This window comes from Saimiri boliviensis, chromosome 19, assembly GCF_048565385.1.
Source record: "Saimiri boliviensis isolate mSaiBol1 chromosome 19, mSaiBol1.pri, whole genome shotgun sequence".
Classification (NCBI taxonomy): domain Eukaryota; kingdom Metazoa; phylum Chordata; class Mammalia; order Primates; family Cebidae; genus Saimiri; species Saimiri boliviensis.
Genome location: NC_133467.1, coordinates 40,117,657 through 40,135,540, shown reverse-complemented (window position 1 = coordinate 40,135,540; position 17,884 = coordinate 40,117,657).

Below are 17,884 nucleotides of genomic sequence, written 5' to 3'. Positions count from 1 at the left end.
TAGAGACGGGGTTTCACCATGTTGACCAGGATGGTCTCGATCTCTCGACCTCGTGATCCACCCGCCTCGGCCTCCCAAAGTGCTGGGATTACAGGCTTGAGCCACCGCGCCCGGCCACACGGTTAATTTTTGTATTTTTAGTAGAGATGTTGGCCAGGCTGGTCTCAAACTCCTGACCTCAAGTGATCCACCCACCTCAGCATCCCAAAGTGCTGAGATTACAGGCGTGAGCCACCACGCCTGGCCACTTCCTAAATTATTTCATGGATGTTTTCTCTCTTCAAATATTCTAGCAAACATGTTGGTTGCTTAACCAATGTCCATCCTCCTTCTTCCTCCTTGCCAATAGAACCTTGATTGGGTTCAGGTAGCCATCCTGCTCTACACAGCTTCAGGGTAGACTGACCTCATTAGAGGGGGTGGGGGCTGAGTGGGAGGAACATGGGTGAAACACTGATGGGTCTTGGGGCTCCATTCCCCTTGCCTGTGCTTGGTCTAGGCATGTGATAGAGTTCTGACCAAGGTGAGATGTGAGAAAATCTGCTGGAGCCTTTTGGGGAAAACGTCTTTGCTCTTACAAAGAGACAAAAAGAATAAACTATTTTCTTCTGCTGCTGAAAGTTGTTGGATTTGGAAATGTTGTGCTGGTCAGAGGCCAGACTGAGATACAAAGGATGACAGAGCAAAAATATTAAAAGAATCTGGGTCTTTGGTGACCTGCTAAATTAACTAATGCCAGCGTGGTCCAACTTGAAATTCTTGTTATATGAGATAAGTACATCTTCCTTATTTTTTTAGACATTTCAAATTTAATTTTTCTATTACTTGCAACCAAAATAATCTCTACTAATAAAATGTGATCAACAACACCTCAATGTCTATAGGATAAAGTGAAAATTCCTTAATCTCTTTTGTAAGAGGGAGCCCAGCCTGCTCCTAACTCCATGCCTAAATTTCCATTTCTACATCAGTGTTCTACTTCCTTGACCACCAGTGGTGTGCTGGTAAATATTAACAACCAGTTCTCCAGGGTAGAAAAGCCCTGATTTGTAGCATTTACTGATTTTCATGGTGCAAATATTTCTACCACTGATAATTTCTTGCTATCAATGTGATGTTGCTGAACAAGGAGCTGGGAAATGTGCAGTCAGCTCTAGCAAGTCAGTAAGAGACAGCTTGAGCTAGCTAACTCCAGCAGACCACTGGAGAGAGTTCAAGGCCCAATCTGCATCACCTCCTTTTAAAGACTTCATGTTAAATCCTAACCCATAAATGTCTTTATCAATTAATTGGAATTTAGCAATTGCCTTGAATTGTTAATTTTCACAAGTATTTGCTCATAAGCGAACCACTTAATCAATTAATTTAAAAAACTTAACAATAATAAAAATGTCAAAAGAGAGGAGTTTAGTGACACCATCTTACCTTCCTGCACTTCCAAAAGTATTCCTAGGATTAGGCATTAGGAAAACTCCTAAAAACAAAATCCCTGCCTCCAGGCCCTAAAATCACTAGAGGTACTTTATTTTATTTATTTATTTTTTTTAAGACGGAGTTTCGCTCTTGTTACCCAGGCTGGAGTGCAATGGCGCGATCTCCGCTCACCGCAACCTCCGTCTCCTGGGTTCAGGCAATTCTCCTGCCTCAGCCTCCTGAGTAGCTGGGATTACAGGCACACGCCACCATGCCCAGCTAATTTTTTGTATTTTTAGTAGAGACGGGGTTTCACCATGTTGTCCAGGATGGTCTCAATCTCTTGACCTCGTGATCCACCCGCCTCGGCCTCCCAAAGTGCTGGGATTACAGGCTTGAGCCACCGCGCCCGGCCCCGAGAGGTACTTTATTATAAATAAGATTTATCAGCTCCCAATCATTGCAAATAACAGTTCCCCGGAGAGCTGGGTTAAGACACTAAAAAAGGGCCCTTGGCGAGATTGGGTGTGTTTCTAGTCTGGTCCTGACAAATCCCCTGAGGATGTAAGAATGAGCTTCTAAGGCCATTACAGGTCTAGCAACAGGTAGGTAAGGAAAAGAAGCTGGTTCCTTAGGCTGTGCTGATTGGAATGCAGGTCAGGTGGGTCAGCTTCATTTCCACCTCACCGATGACACACCCCAGACTTGGAGGAAGCATGTACTTAAGACTACCAACACTTGAGCTGAGGCAATGAGGAGAGGCCTGGGAATGGAATGACTAAGTCACTCTGCCCACTGACTAGGTCAGCACCGGGAGGGAGGCCAAGCTCAGATTACTGGAAACTGACAGAGCATTCAGGGGACAGAAGATTGAGACTACGGCCCTGCGCGGTGGCTCTCGCCTGTAATCCTAGCACTCTGGGAGGCCGAGGTGGGTGGATCACCTGAGGTCGGGAGTTCCAGACCAGCCTGGCCATCATGGTGAAACCCCATCTTTAAAAAAAAAAAAAAGAAGGAGAAAAAAAAAAAAAAAGAAGATTGAGACTACATCAGACTCTGGTTATTGCTTTGGGGCATTTACTTGATGTTCTCATTAATTCCCCTTTTTTCTATGTGACTAATGGCCCAGGTTGACCCCAATAGGTACCATACACTAATGTTTCCTAAATTATAAAGACACGCTTTTTTTCTGCACCAGGGAGCTTTGGGGTTGAAGACTATATTTAATTGGTATCTACTAGAATCTCTCACTGATGTGCCCTCTGTCTCCATATTACTGAACTGATCAGCATTGTGACTCTTCCCATGTTGCTTATGGTCTATGAACAAACCTGCAGATCATAGCAATAATTCATAGAGACATCAATTATTTCAGTTGGAAAAAGTCATTTCTTTCAGTTAGAAAAAAAATTAGAATTGAAAAGTGTCACCGTTACATAAGTAACCTTCCTAGGTTAAAAAGAGATAAAATCCTGAGGTCCAAAGAAATTAGTGAAACAAGACCAAAAGGTAGGAGAGGATCCGTGGATGCGAGTAAAGTACTCTAGAAGCACCCAAGGGAAAAATACAAGAACTGAGGCACATTTAAAAAGAAAACACTACCTATGGCAGGAAAGAGGAAGGGAAACTGAAGGGCCAAATAATGAAAACTGGTAGAAAGAGGTCCCAAGTGCTGATCAAGGATGCTGGACCTGCAACACCTTGTAACCAGGCTAGCTGCCCCCAGGCAATGCCCTTCCGCTCCTTCCCGGGGCTGCAAATCACACACAAGTGGCAGTTTTCCTCTTCCTGGCCAGCAGATGATGCTGCATCTAGCATCATCCTGCTTGCCTCCTTATCTAGACCCTCTACATGAGCAAAAAATACTCAACAAAATGGGAATTAATGACAATTACATGAATTCTATTGATGTATGTTAGCACCCACTATGTGTAAAGCATGCAAAGATGCAATCATTGCCCTTAAGAATATTTCATAAGCAAGACTAGGAGTTAGAAGTCCAGATCCGGCTGGGCACGGTGGCTCACGCCTGTAATCCCAACACTTTGGGAGGCCAAGGCGGGCGGATCACGAGGTCAAGAGATCGAGACCATCCTGGCCAACATGGTGAAGCCCTGTCTCTACTAAAAACACAAAAATCAGCTGGGTGTGGTGGCATGTGCCTGTAGTCCCAGCTACTCGGGAGGCTGAGGCAGGAAAATTGCTTGAACCCAGGAGGCAGAGGTTGCAGTGAACCAAGATTGTGCCACTGCATTCCAGCCCAGTGCCTGGCAACAGAGTGAGACTCTGCCTCCAATTAAAAAAAAAAAAAAAAAAGTCCAGATCCTTCTCTGCTTGACATATACTTTCATCTTATTCAGGAAAAAAGACAAAAGGTGTAAAGGACAAGGCAGCCTTTGACTGCAAACATTCATCCCTGAAAGGAACTGAAAGGGCTGAGTGCTGCTGCCCCCACAGCGTAGTCTGCTCTTGGTTTGCTGCTTCCTACGAGACTTTCCTTTTGGTCTTTGGTTTCCTCCTCTCCTTTTTCTCTATATGAATAGTATCTGCAGACCTTTATGCAACAAACAGCTTCTAACACTCAGCAAGAGAGTATGGTGGCTACTCTTAGAATTAAAGCACAGCCTAGTGAGTTGATGTTGCTCTGGCCTATTCCTATGGAATACCCCAATACTCGACCTACACACATCTACAATAATTAGGTTACACTGTGGACACAGTTGTTACTAGTGGCTCTGCTCAGAATCTAGGTTAGCATTTTTGTTTTCACAGTCTGGATCCATTGTCCTTACCTCTACATTGAATCATTGTATCTATTCCTTTCTCAAGTCTCATTGCCACAATCCCACTAGCTCCTTATCTCTGACCTAAACTATTGTAAAATAACTCCACAACTCTCTCTTGCCTTTAACGTCTCTCTTCTCCCATCTCCTCTTCACATCCTGCCTGAAACTGAAACTAAGATCTGGTCACATCATTTCCCAGCTCAAAAGCCTCCAATTGTCCTTTTTTTTTTTTTTTTTTTTTTTTTTTGAGACAGGGTCTCGCTCTGTTGCCCAGGCTGGTGTGCTGGAGTGCAGTGGCACAATCTCGACTCACTGCAACCTCCACCTTTCAGGTTCAAGTGATTCTCCTGCTTCAGCCTACTGAGTAGCTGGAATGACAGGCATGCATCACCATGCCCGGCTAATTTTTGTATTTTTTAGTAGAAAGAGGATTTCACCATGTTGGCCAGGTTGGCCTCAAACGCCTTACCGCCTTGGCCTCCCAGCCCAATCATCCTTAAAGAGAAATTTATCTACTGCCAATAATAAAAATAATAGTAAATTTGATTATCTTTATTATCACTATTCATGGGGTAGGCATGATCCATCCCTAGGGGACTAATGATTTCAGAGAGCTCATAGATTGCTCTGGGATCATTGTGTAACTGAGAGAGAAGATCTTGTTATTTAGAACCCAATCAGGCTGGGTGCAGTGGCTCATGCCTATAATCCCAACACTTTAGGAAACTGAGGCAGGAGGATTGCTTGAGCCTAGGAGTTCAAGACCAGTCTGGGCAACATAGTGAGACTCTGTCGCTACAAAAAATTTAAAAGTTATTCAAATATCATGGCATGTGCCAGTAGTCCTGGCTACTCAGGAGGCTGAGGCAAGAGAATCACTTGAGCCAGGGAGTTTGAGACTGCAGTGAGCTGAGATCGTGTCACTACATTCCAACCTGGGTGACAGAGTGAAACCCTGTCTCAAAAACAAAACAACAAAATCAACCCCAACCGTAGCTGCCGACTTTTAAGGGAGGTGATGTCATTCATATAGCAAGGAAAGAATTCTTCACGCTGCCTCCTAATAGAATTGGAAGAAGGAAGGAATGGTGGGTTGAGCTTGTTCTGGTCTCTGCTGGGGCAGCACCTCCCACCTCTTCTCTGGTTGGTTCAGTCTCCATCCCCCTACTTCTATTGGCCAGACTTCTAATAAAACAAAAGTAATTTATTTTTAGTGTATGTAGTTTTAAATTTTTTCTGTTATTTTGAGTTTGTTTGTTTGTTTTCTTTCTTTTCTTTCTTTTTTTTTTTTTTTGAGACACAGTCTCTCTCTGTTGCCAGGCACCAGGCTGGAGTGCAGTGGCGCGATCTCGGCTCACTGCAACCTCTACCTCCTGGGTTCAAGCAATTCTCCTGCCTCAGCCTCCCAAGTAGCTGGGACTACAGACACATGCCACCACGCCCAGCTAATTTTTGTATCTTTTAGTAGAGATGGAGTTTCACCATGTTGGCCAGGATGGTCTTGATCTGATCTCGTGATCCACCCGCCTCGGCCTCCCAAAGTGCTGGGATTATAGGCGTGAGCCACCCCACCCAGCTGATTTTTTTTTTTTTTTAAATAGTAAATGAATTGGCCCTTTTATATTTCTTTCTCTCAAAACATGCACACATGACACACCCACCCCTAACAATTATTTTTAAAATGAGTCAGATTTTTCCCCTTCGGGTCATATACTTTTAGTAGGAAACGTGTTCTACTTTGCTATGTCAGACAGTATGTTCTAAAGGCTTTTCACGTCTGTTTTTTTCCAGTGGGGGTAGGAAGAAGGCAGACCAGGTCTCGGCAGGGTCCTGAGGGCTAGGAGGACTGCAGTCAGGTTTTCCTGCACAGCAGCTGGGAGGAAACAAAGCCCCAGGAAGAAGGTAAAACTATATTTGGGAAGGTGTGGCAAAGGTTAATATTAATCTGGAGAAACGAGATCTTGTCATTTTACCAAGTTCAAGGGTCAGATTCATAGCCAAAAATAGGAGATGAAGTCATAGATCAGGAACTCAGTAAACCCAAGTCCCATGGTTAAAGCAGGTATGAGGCGAAAGGAACTAGTGCTACAGAGTGTAACAGGCGGAGCCCCAGAACTCCCTGTTATGGGATGAGCAAACCTGAGCTGAGCCCAGGTCCATTTAATGAGAGAAGGCACGACAGCATCAGCTCAATGGAATCCAAGTTCTGGTGCTCAGTGAATATTTATTACATGAAAAAGGGGGTTTACGGCCGGGCATGGTGGCTCATGCCTGTAATCCAAGCACTTTGGAGGCCAAGGCAGGCGGATCACCTGAGGTCGGGAGTTCAAGACCAGCCTGACCAACATGATGAAACCTCGTCTTTATTTTTAAAAAATAAATAAATAAATAAATAAAAAGAAAAGGGGGTTTACTAATTAGTCAACAAGATTTATGAAGCATATATAAGATTCATTAAAATGTACATATCACCAGCAAATTTAGCAGCTTTCCTGAAGAAAGGCAGAAGAGAGACAAAAGATGTGAATGTTAACATTTAAAATTCACTAACATGGCCGGGTGTGGTGGCTCAACTCTGTAATCCCAGCACTTTGGGAGGCCGAGGCAGGTGGATCACGAGGTCAAGAGATCGAGACCATCCTGGTCAACATGGTGAAACCTCATCTCTGCTAAAAATACAAAAAATTAGCTGGGCATGGTGGTGCGTGCCTGTAATCCCAGCTACTCAGGAGGCTGAGGCAGGAGAATTGCCTGAACCCAGGAGGCGGAGGTTACGGTGAGCTGAGATCGCGCCATTGCACTCCAGCCTGGGTAACAAGAGCGAAACTCTGTCTCAAAAAAAAAAAAAAAAAAAATTCACTAACATTACAGATGCAGCGGTTACTCCAGACTTTCTCTTGCCACCAAAACAACATCTAATCCAGTCATTTAGGACACAGCTACTTATTCCAAAATGAAGAATAATCTAAACCCTCTCTCTGTCTCCTTAATCATTCTTTCTGCTTCCTAGCCTGAGTCTGAACTTACAATGGAAGTAATAGGTCAGTGTTAGTTCCACAGTCTTCACCTGGGACAAATACTCTAAAATTTCATGCTCAAGGTCGGTGGCAGCTGATCCGGCTGAGAGAGCAACTCCAGCCCTTGGTAACTATATTTGCTGAAAAGAGCCACACCCACACGTGATCGAATGTGCACAGCACGCAGGTCATGGTTTCAGAGTGTGTTTCCCAGCCTAGGGGTAGTGCCTCACCTGGGAGCCCACCGGAAATGCAGACAGGAGACTTGTGGGCCTAAAGAGACACCACAGGCCATGTAATGACATCTTATCACTATGTCTCTAAAACAGGCTTCTGCAAGCTGTTTCGACAGATGGAAGTCTACCTGGGTAGATCAGTTAAGAGTCACTCTCCATTTGCTCTCAGTTTGATTCAGCTCTTTAGTATCCTACCAGATTTATCTTACATCCAATGGTATGTATTTAAGAACCCGAGAGAAAAAAGAAACATCTCAAAGTGTCCTATTTACTAAAGAGCCCAAGGAGTCTCTTTACTCAGCAACCGCAGCAACAAACAGCATTAGCATGCAGTAAGGTCATAGTGTTTGTCACCATGGTGGCAAGAGGTTTATCATAATTAAATGATCGCTGGCAGTGGGAAACTGGGTACTAGAAAAGACAGAGAAATCCCTCTCATCTGGTATATGTTCTGAAAGCAGACATAAGAAGTACTGACTTCAAATGCACAAAGGTGAGTCTCTGTCACTAGACTACAGAGAATGGTTTTTATCAAAAAGATGAAAGGTAGGCCGGGTGTGGTGGCTCACGCCTGTAATCCAAGCACTTTGGAGGCCAAGGCGGGCAGATCATCTGAGGTCGGGAGTTCAAGACCAGCCTGACCAACATGGTGAAACCCTGTCTTTAAAAAAAAAAAAAAAAAAGATGAGGCCGGGCGCGGTGGCTCAAGCCTGTAATCCCAGCACTTTGGGAGGCCGAGGCAGGTGGATCACGAGGTCGAGAGATCGAGACCATCCTGGTCAACATGGTGAAATCCCGTCTCTACTAAAAACACAAAAAATTAGCTGGGCATGGTGGCACGTGCCTGTAATCCCAGCTACTCAGGAGGCTGAGGCAGGAGAATTGCTTGAACCCAGGAGGCGGAGGTTGCAGTGAGCCGAGATCGCACCATTGTACTCCAGCCTGGGTAACAAGAGCGAAACTCCGTCTCAAAAAAAAAAAAAAAAAAAAAGATGAAAGGTAAGTGTTTCCAAGAATGTGGAGAAAGGGAACCCAGCCGGTTGTGGTGGCTCATGCATATAATCCCAGCACTTTGGGAGGCTGAGGCAGGCAGATCACAAGGTCAAGAGATCAAGACCATCCTGACCAACATGGTGAAACCCCATCTCTACTAAAAAATACAAAAATTAGCTGGGCGTGGTGGCACACGCCTGTAGTCCCAGCTACTCAGGAGGCTGAGGCAGAATTGCTTGAACCCAGGAGGCGGAGGTTGCAGTGAGCTGAGATTGCCCCACTGCACTCTAGCCTGGTGACAGCGAGACTCCATCTCAAAAAAAAAAGAAAAGGGAACGCAACCCACTGTTGGTGGGAATGTAAATTTGTACAACCATTTTGAAAAACAGTGTGGAGGTGCCTCGAAAATTAAATATAGAATTACCATAAAATCCAGCAATTCAACTTCTGGGTACATATCCAAAGAAATCAAAATGGGCTGGGTGCCATGGCTCATGCCTGTAATCCCAGCACTTTAGGTGGCCGAGATGGGTGGATCACCTGAGATCAGGAGTTTGAGACCAGCCTGGCCAACATGGTGACACCCCATCTCTATTAAAAAAAAAAAAAATCAGAATGAGTGCATCAAAGAGATATATGCACTCCCATGTTTACTGCAGCATTATTCACAATAGGCAAAATACAGGAACAATCTAAATGTCCATCAGTGTCTAAACAGATACAGAAAATGTGGCATGTATACACAGTGGAATATCAGAGAAACTTGAAGAGGAAGGAAATCTTGTTTACAACATGCATGAACCTGAAGGACATAAGCTAAGTGAAGTAAGTCAGGTACAGAAAGACAGATAATATCTCACTTATATGCTGAATCTAAAAAAGTTGAATTCATAGACAGAGAGTAGAATGGTGGTTACCAGAGGATGTGGTGCCAGCATAGAGAAAGCAGAGATGTTGTTCAAAGGATACAAGCTTTCAGTCACACACAAAGAGTGCGTTTTAGAGATCTGTTATGCAGCATGGCGGCCTCAGTTGATAATAAGGTATTATGTATCTCCAGATTGCTAAAAGAGTAGATTTCCGATGTTCTTGCTACACATTTGTCTGCTAGGTGATGGATATGTTGGTTAGCTTGATTTAATCTTTCTACAATATATACATATATAAAAACATCACATTTTACCCTCATAAATGTATACAATCATTATTTGTCAATTAAAAAAGGTTTAAAGGTATTCCAGCTTCCTCCTACACACGTTAATGAGGATGACACAATTGAAAGAGCACTTTAATTGGCAGCAGTACTGTTTCCTTCCTCATTCTGACACATCAGATAGCCGCCAGTGCTAGGGATGTGAGAGACAATTACTTCTCAATAGAGTGCTGCTATTTAGCGCATTAACAAAAACACTTTCCGAGCACTTATCTGCACAAGGTGGAATAAGTATTCCATTCCACAAGTTAAATCTCGTTCCTGCTTAGCTTTCCTAAGAGCCTGTGATCTGCTTTAGGTCAGCAACTCTTAAGTCCTTTGCAATAAAGCCATTTTCTCTTTCTTTTTCTTTTCTTTTCTTTTCTTTTTTTTTTTTTTTTTGAGGCAGAGTCTCACTCTGTCGCCAGGCCATAGGCTGGAGTGCAGTGACTCGATCTGGCTCACTACAACCTCCGCCTCCCCGGTTCAAGCCATTTTCATTTTTGTTAAGAATGAGACCAGGGCAAATAATAACGTTAAGGCAACAGTTTTTCTGGCAGGAGCTTGTTCCTGATTATTGCCTCTGCACTGGGGAATAAGGGATCTCACAGGCTTATGAGGGGACATTAGCTTAACTAGGAGAACAGTAAAGGGGATAAGGGATTTGAGTAGGAGGTGATAAAGCCTAGGAACAGATGGCTTGATGAAGAATGTTAAATAGGGTCAAAGATACTGATCTGCATGCTATTTTTAGTGTCCTTCTCAAAAACTGGAGAAATTAACATTTTAGGAGTTTAGCCTAAGATATATGACAAGAATTGTAAAGATACAAATACAGATATTGGAGAACAAATGCTTCAATAAATAGAACTAATAGCAGCCACCATTTTTATTTTTTTATTTTTTTATTATTTTTTTTTTTTGAGACGGAGTTTCACTCTTGTTACCCAGGCTGGAGTGCAATGGCGTGATCTCGGCTCACCGCAACCTCTGCCTCCTGGGTTCAGGCAATTCTCCTGCCTCAGCCTCCTGAGTAGCTGGGATTACAGGCACGCGCCACCATGCCCAGCTAATTTTTTTTTGTATTTTCAGTAGAGACGGGGTTTCACCATGTTGACCAGGTTGGTCTCGATCTCTCGACCTTGTGATCCACCCGCCTCGGCCTCCCAAAGTGCTGGGATTACAGGCTTGAGCCACCGCGCCCGGCTGCAGCCACCATTTTAGAATGTATTATATGTGTAGCACATGGAAAGCTTAAGAATTGATGATTTCTCACTCAATCCTCTCAACGACACTTCCTTTAAAAGTCTTCAGTGAGGTTTTAGAAAACACAACAATCAGCCAGCAGGGTGGCTCACACCTATAATCCCAGCACTTTGGGAGGCCAAGGCAGGTGTATCACCTGAGGTCAGGAGTTTGAGACCAGCCTGGCCAACATGGTTAAACATCATCTCTACTAAAAATACCAAAATTAGCCTGGTATGGTGGTGCATATCTGTAATCCCAGCTACTTGGAAGGCTGAGTGAGAAGAATCGCTTGAACCCAGGAGGCAGAGGTTGCAGTGAGCTGAGATCACACCACTGCACTCCAGCCTGGGTGACAGAGTAAGACTGTCTCAAAAACAAAAACAAAAGCAAAACAACAACAACAACAACAACAACAACAACAACAACCCACCACAACCTTATCAGAACTGAATTAGAGAAGATAAAGTATAAGATAGGCTTCAGGGGCCAGGCACTGATGCTCATGTCTGTAATCCCAGCCCTTTGTGAGGCCGAGGCAGGCAGATCACCTGAGGTCAGGAGTTCGAGACCAGACTAGCCAACATGGTGAAACCCCATCTCTACTAAAAATACAAAATTTAGCCCGGCATGGTGTTAGGTGCCTGTAATCCCAGCTACTCAGGAGACTGAGCCAGGGGAATCACTTGAAACTGGGAGGCGGAGGTTGCAGTGAGCTGAGATCATGCCATTGCACTCCAACCTAGGTGACGAGAGCAAGACTTCGTCTCAAACAAACAAACAAACAAACAAAATTAGCCAGGTATGGTGGCACATGCCTGTAATCCCAGCCACATGGGAATCTGAGGCAGGAGAATCACTTAAACCCAGGAGGCATAGATTGCAGTAAGCCAAGATCGTGCGATTGCTCTCCAGCCTGAACAACAAGAGTGAAACTCCATTTCAAAAAAAACCCTCAGGAAAGACTGAAACCTAAGGCTGAAATGTTTCCAGAATTCTCTGCAGCCTCTATTACAATTTCTTTCTGCATGGGAGCATTTTTCTGTCCCACTACAGACTGACTTCTTCCACACGAGAGGGAATATCAACTCCAGAGCCTCACATCTCATAGTGCTCCCCATCAGAGAGAACCTGAGTCTACCTTTCTCCTCCAAAGTAAAAAATCTGGTGGAAAGGCTCTGATCAGACCATATTGGGTCAGGTACCCATCCTCAGACCAGTATTATGTCTAATACAGGGAACAGTGAAATATTTTGTTTGGGTCAGTTTTCTAGGCCTAGACCAATTGTTGTGGCAGGGAAATAAGCCCCAACATGAATTACACAACTGAAAACGGAGACGTGGTCAGATGCTTGTGTTCCTACTTGAGACCAAATAGTACAGGGATGCAAAGCTGTGAGAGTCCATTTATCGGGTTGCAAGAAGGATCTGCCCAGCTCTGGAGCAGGCGTCCCCAAACTTTTTACACAGGGGGCCAGTTCACTGTCCCTCAGACCGTTGGAGGGCCGCCACATACTGTGCTCCTCTCACTGACCACCAATGAAAGAGGTGCCCCTTCCTGAAGTGCGGGCGGGGGGGCCGGATAAATGGCCTCAGGGGGCCGCATGCGGCCCGTGGGCCATAGTTTGGGGATGCCTGCTCTGGAGCATGAATGGCCTTGAGTGAGGTCACTTGGCAAGCAGGACCAGTGGCTACCAATATGGATTTTAGAAAATACAAGCATTCGGCCGGGCCCTGTGGCTCACGCCTGTAATCCCAGCACTCTGGGAGGCTGAGGCGGGTGGATCACGAGGTCAGGAGATCAGACTATCCCGGCCAACCTGGTGAAACCCCGCCTCTACTAAAAATAGAAAAATTAGCTGGGTGGGGTAGTGCATGCCTGTAGTCCCAGCTACTCGGGAGGCTGAGGCAGAAGAATCCCTTGAACCAGGAAGTCGGAGGTTGCAGTGAGCCAAGATTGCGCCACTGCATCCCAGCCTGGAGATAGAGCGAAACTCTGTCTAAAAAGAAAGAAAGAAAAGAAAAGAAAAACCATTTCTTGGAGATTCCTAGAATTTTATGGAGAAATAGGCCTTCCAGTGTTTTCTAAAGGGAGCAGGAAGGACTGAGAAAGTCCATGTCCCTTCAGTTTAAGAACACTTCCTGGCTGGGCGCAGTGGCTCACACTTGTAATCCTAGCACTTTGGGAGGCCGAGGTGGGTGGATCACCTGAGGTCAGGAGTTCAAGACCAGCCTGGCCATCATGGTGAAACTCCATCTTTAAAAAAAATAAGGGCCGGGCGCGTGGCTCAAGCCTGTAATCCCAGCACTTTGGGAGGCCGAGGCGGGTGGATCACGAGGTCAAGAGATCGAGACCATCCTGGTCAACACAGTGAAACCCCGTCTCTACTAAAAATACTAAAAATTAGCTGGGCATGGTGGCGTGTGCCTGTAATCCCAGCTACTCAGGAGGCTGAGGCAGGAGAATTGCCTGAACCCAGGAGGCAGAGGTTGCGGTGAGCCGAGATCACGCCATTGCACTCTAGCCTGGGCAACAAGAGCGAAACTCCGTCTCAAATAAATAAATAAATAAATAAAAATAAAAATAAATTAAAAAAAAAAAAAAGCACTTCCTGGAAGGTGCATAAACATTTTGCTTACATCCGTTGGCCAGAACTTGGTCACATGACCACACTCAGCTGCAAAGGAAGCTGAGTGTTATTTATTATTTATTTAAAGTAGTCGTTATTTTAAAGTATTTAAAGTGTTTATTATTTATTTAAAGTATTTATTATTTATTTAAAGTATTATTTATTCTGGGTGACCATTTGCCAAGTTGAAATTAGAAATTCTTTTACTAAGAAAGGCGAGATGGAAATTAGAAGAAAACTGGCAACTATGTCACAGACTATGCAATGTATATTTATTTATTATTTTGTCGGAACATAGTACCTTTTCTTCTTTGTGGGGAATGGTTCTCTCCTACTGCAGGGACTTGCCAATAACAGTGTCCCACTTCCCTGACAGTAAAGTTCCCAACTCAGCTTGTTTCAAGCATAATACCCCCATCTGCCTTGACCTCAGTGATTTGCGCAAAGGTCCAAATTTGACCTGTCAGATCCCCTTCCCGGGATTTTCTAACTGAATTTTTCTTGGGTTATAAGGTCATAAGTATATAAGCCCACGGCTACTTAAGGATCTAGTTGAGATATGGTGACAGCAATTTTAAAGACTAAAGTTGGCTGGCACAGTGGCTCACGCCTGTAATCCCAGCACTTTGGGAGGCTGAGGTGGGTGGATCACAAGGTCAAGAGATTGAGACCATCCTGGCCAACATGGTGAAACCTCATCTCTACTAAAAGTATAAAAATTAACTGAGCGTGGTGTTGCACACCTCTGGTCCCAGCTACTTGGGAGGCTGAGGCGGGAGAATTGCTTGAACCCGGGAGGAAGAGGTTGCAGTGAGCCGAGATCATACCACTGTACTCCAGCCTGGCAACAGAGACTCCATCTCAAAAAAAAAAAAAAAAACTAGAGCTAATACAGAAAGAGAAAAACGAAGAGAGAGAAATTAGAAATTTCTGGATAATATCCAAGCTCTTGGAGCCAGTCATCTATAAAAACAAATCCACCCTTACCCTTTCTGCTGATTGGCCATTTAAACCAACTCATCTCCCATTATTCCTTAAACCAATTCCATGTAGGATTCTGTAATTTGCAATCAAAAGTGTATTTACATTTAAAATTTATATAAATTTTAGAAATACTTAGAAATTAAATTTCTAAACAGTTAAACACAGCTATACCATATTCATAATCAGTGGAAGCTATTAATCGTGTAATGTGTTCCTGCTAAGTAGTCTCTGACTTTCAGCCTTCAGGTAACATAAATCAAAAGTATTACATTGTATTGTATTGTGTTGTGTTGTGTTGTGCTGTGTTGTGTTCTGCTATGTTGTGTTGTATTGTGCTGTATGATATTAAGTAATTCTGAACAATCACCTACAGAGCCTCGCACTTATTAACTAGGCTCTAGGGATATAAGATTATAGCACTAACCAGGCACAGTGTCTCACGCCTGTAATCCCAGTACTTTGGGAAGCTTAGGCAGGTGGATCACCTGAGGTTAGGAGCTTGAGACCAGCCTAGTCAACATGGTGAAATCCCATCTCTACTAAAAATACAAAATATTAGCTGGGCATGGTAGTGCCCACTTGTAGTCCCAGCTACTCAGGAGACGAGGGAGAAGAATCAGTTGAACCTGGGAGACGGAGGTTACAGTGAGCTGAGATCACACCACTGCACTCCAAACTGGGCAACAGAGTGAGACTCCATCTCTAAATAAATAAAGAAAGAAGGTAAGCAATGGCACAAAAGCAGAAGTGATCAACTTGACATTTTTAACTTCATTTGCCAAAGATTTCTCATAATAATTAATCTGCTAGTATCCTTCAGTGCTAGAAGGACAACTGCTACAAAAAAAGTATATTTTCTTAAAATTCCAAATTGGAAATTTTTTTTTCTTTATTATTTCCCTATGAAATAATTAAACTAGGCCGGGCGCGGTGGCTCAAGCCTGTAATCCCAGCACTTTGGGAGGCCGAGGTGGGTGGATCACGAGGTCAAGAGATCGAGACCATCCTGGTCAACATGGTGAAACCCCGTCTCTACTAAAAAATACAAAAAATTTACCGGACATGGTGGCACGTGCCTGTGATCCCAGCTACTCAGGAGGCTGAGGCAGGAGAATTGCCTGAACCCAGGAGGCGGAGGTTGCGGTGAGCCAAGATCGCGCCATTGCACTCCAGCCTGGGTAACAAGAGCGAAACTCCGTCTCAAAAAAAAAAAAAAAAAAGAAAGAAATAATTAAACTCTATTCTATTTTATCATGAGAGATTTTAAGTAGACTAGTAAAGAAATCCAACTAATTTAGTGAGTTCAAGTTATTGAGATGATTAATTAGTCAAGACCTTATGAATTTCTCAGACATTTTTTTTCTTTTTTTTGAGATGGAGTTTTGCTCGTGTTGCCCAGGCTGGAGTTCAGTGGTCCGATCTTGGCTCATTGCAACCTCCGCCTCCCGGGTTCAAGTGATTCTTCTGTCTCAGCCTCCTGAGTAGTTAGGATTACAGGTGCCCACCACTACGCCTGGCTAATTTTTGGTATTTTTAGTAGAGATGGGGTTTCTCCATGTTGGCCAGGATGGTATCGAACTCCTAACCTCAAGTGATCCACACACCTCAGCCTCCCAAAGTGCTGGGATTATAGGCATGAGTCACCACATCCAGCCAACATTTTTAATACAAGGAAAAAATACAATTAAAAAGCTTTCTGAAGTATCCAAACTAACGTATCACTATTTGAATCACAAAAAACATAATTTTGGGCTGAGTTCCCTTAAATAGGAAAATTAATTTTTTACATAGTAGGTGGTATTCAATAATACTTATGTTTTCACTAGGTCATGTATACAGAACTATTTTGCTCAAAAGAGTTATTTATTTAAATCGGCCGGGCACAGTGGCTCACGCCTGTAATCCCAACATTTTGGGAGGCCGAGGCGGGTGGATCACGAGATGAAGAGATCGAGACCATCCTGGCCAACATGGTGAAACCCCGTCTCTACTAAAAATACAAAAAATTAGCCCGACATGGTGGCACATGCCTTTAATCTCAGCTACTTGGGAGGCTGAGACAGGAGAATCACTTGAACCCAGGAGGCGGAGGTTGCAGAGAGCCGAGAATGCACCATTGCATTCCAGCCTGGGCAATAAGAGGGAAACTCCATAAAAAAAAAAAAAAAAAAAAAAAAAAGATTTATTTATTTATTTATTTATTTATTTATTTATTTATTTTTTTTTTGAGACGGAGTTTCGCTCTTGTTGCCCAGGCTGGAGTGCAATGGCGCGATCTCGGCTCCCCGCAACCTCCGCCTCCTGGGTTCAGGCAATTCTCCTGCCTCAGCCTCCTGAGTAGCTGGGATTACAGGCACGCACCACCATGCCCGGCTAATTTTTTGTATTTTTAGTAGAGACGGGGTTTCACCACGTTGACCAGGATGGTCTCGATCTCTTGACCTCGTGATCCACCCGCCTCGGCCTCCCAAAGTGCTGGGATCACAGGCTTGAGCCACTGCGCCCGGCAAGAGTTATTTATTTAAATCAAACAAGTTTGACAAGGCTCTAGTACAACAGATACCATGAAACCAAGCACATAGAGCCAAGTAAGCATTAGCAAGTTCTGTAGAGCCCAGCTCAAACTATGGAGATCATTGGATGAAATCCAGTCAAGATCCTTTGGCCTAATAAAAGGTTTGAGTTTCTCAAGAGAACCTAGTCAAAGCCAAATTAAGACAAAAGCGAACGTGAAAGAAAAATTAAACATTTCACTGAGTTTTTTTTTTTCCATGTTTTTATTGTGGTAAAATACACATAACATAAATGTCCTACAGTATCTTAGCCATTTCTTTTTTTTTTCTTTTTTCTTGGACGGTTTCACCATGTTGGTCAGGCTGGTCTTGAACTCCCTACCTCAGGTGATCCGCCCGCCTTGGCCTCCACAGTGCTTGGATTACAGGCATGAGCCACCGCGCCCGGCCCCATCTTAGCCATTTTTAAGTACCATATACAGTTCACTGGTATTAAGCACATTCATACTGTTGTGCACCCATCACCACCATTCAACTCCAGAACTCTTTTCACTTTCCAAAACTGAAACACTATATTCATTAAAAAATAAGTCTCCATTTTCTCTGTTCCCCCCAGCCCCTGGAAACCAGCATTCTACCTTCTGTCTTTGTGTTTTTTATTGCTCTAGGTTTTTTGTTTTTTGTTTTTGAGACAGGCTTTAACTCTTATTGCCCTCACTGGAGTGCAACAGCACAGTCTCAGCTAACTGCAACCTCCACCTCCCAAGTTCAAGCAATTCTCCTGCCTCAGCCTCCAAGTAGCCCACGCCCAGCTAATTTTTGTATTTTTAGTAGAGAAGGGGTTTCACCATGTTGGGCAGGCTGGTCTCGAACTC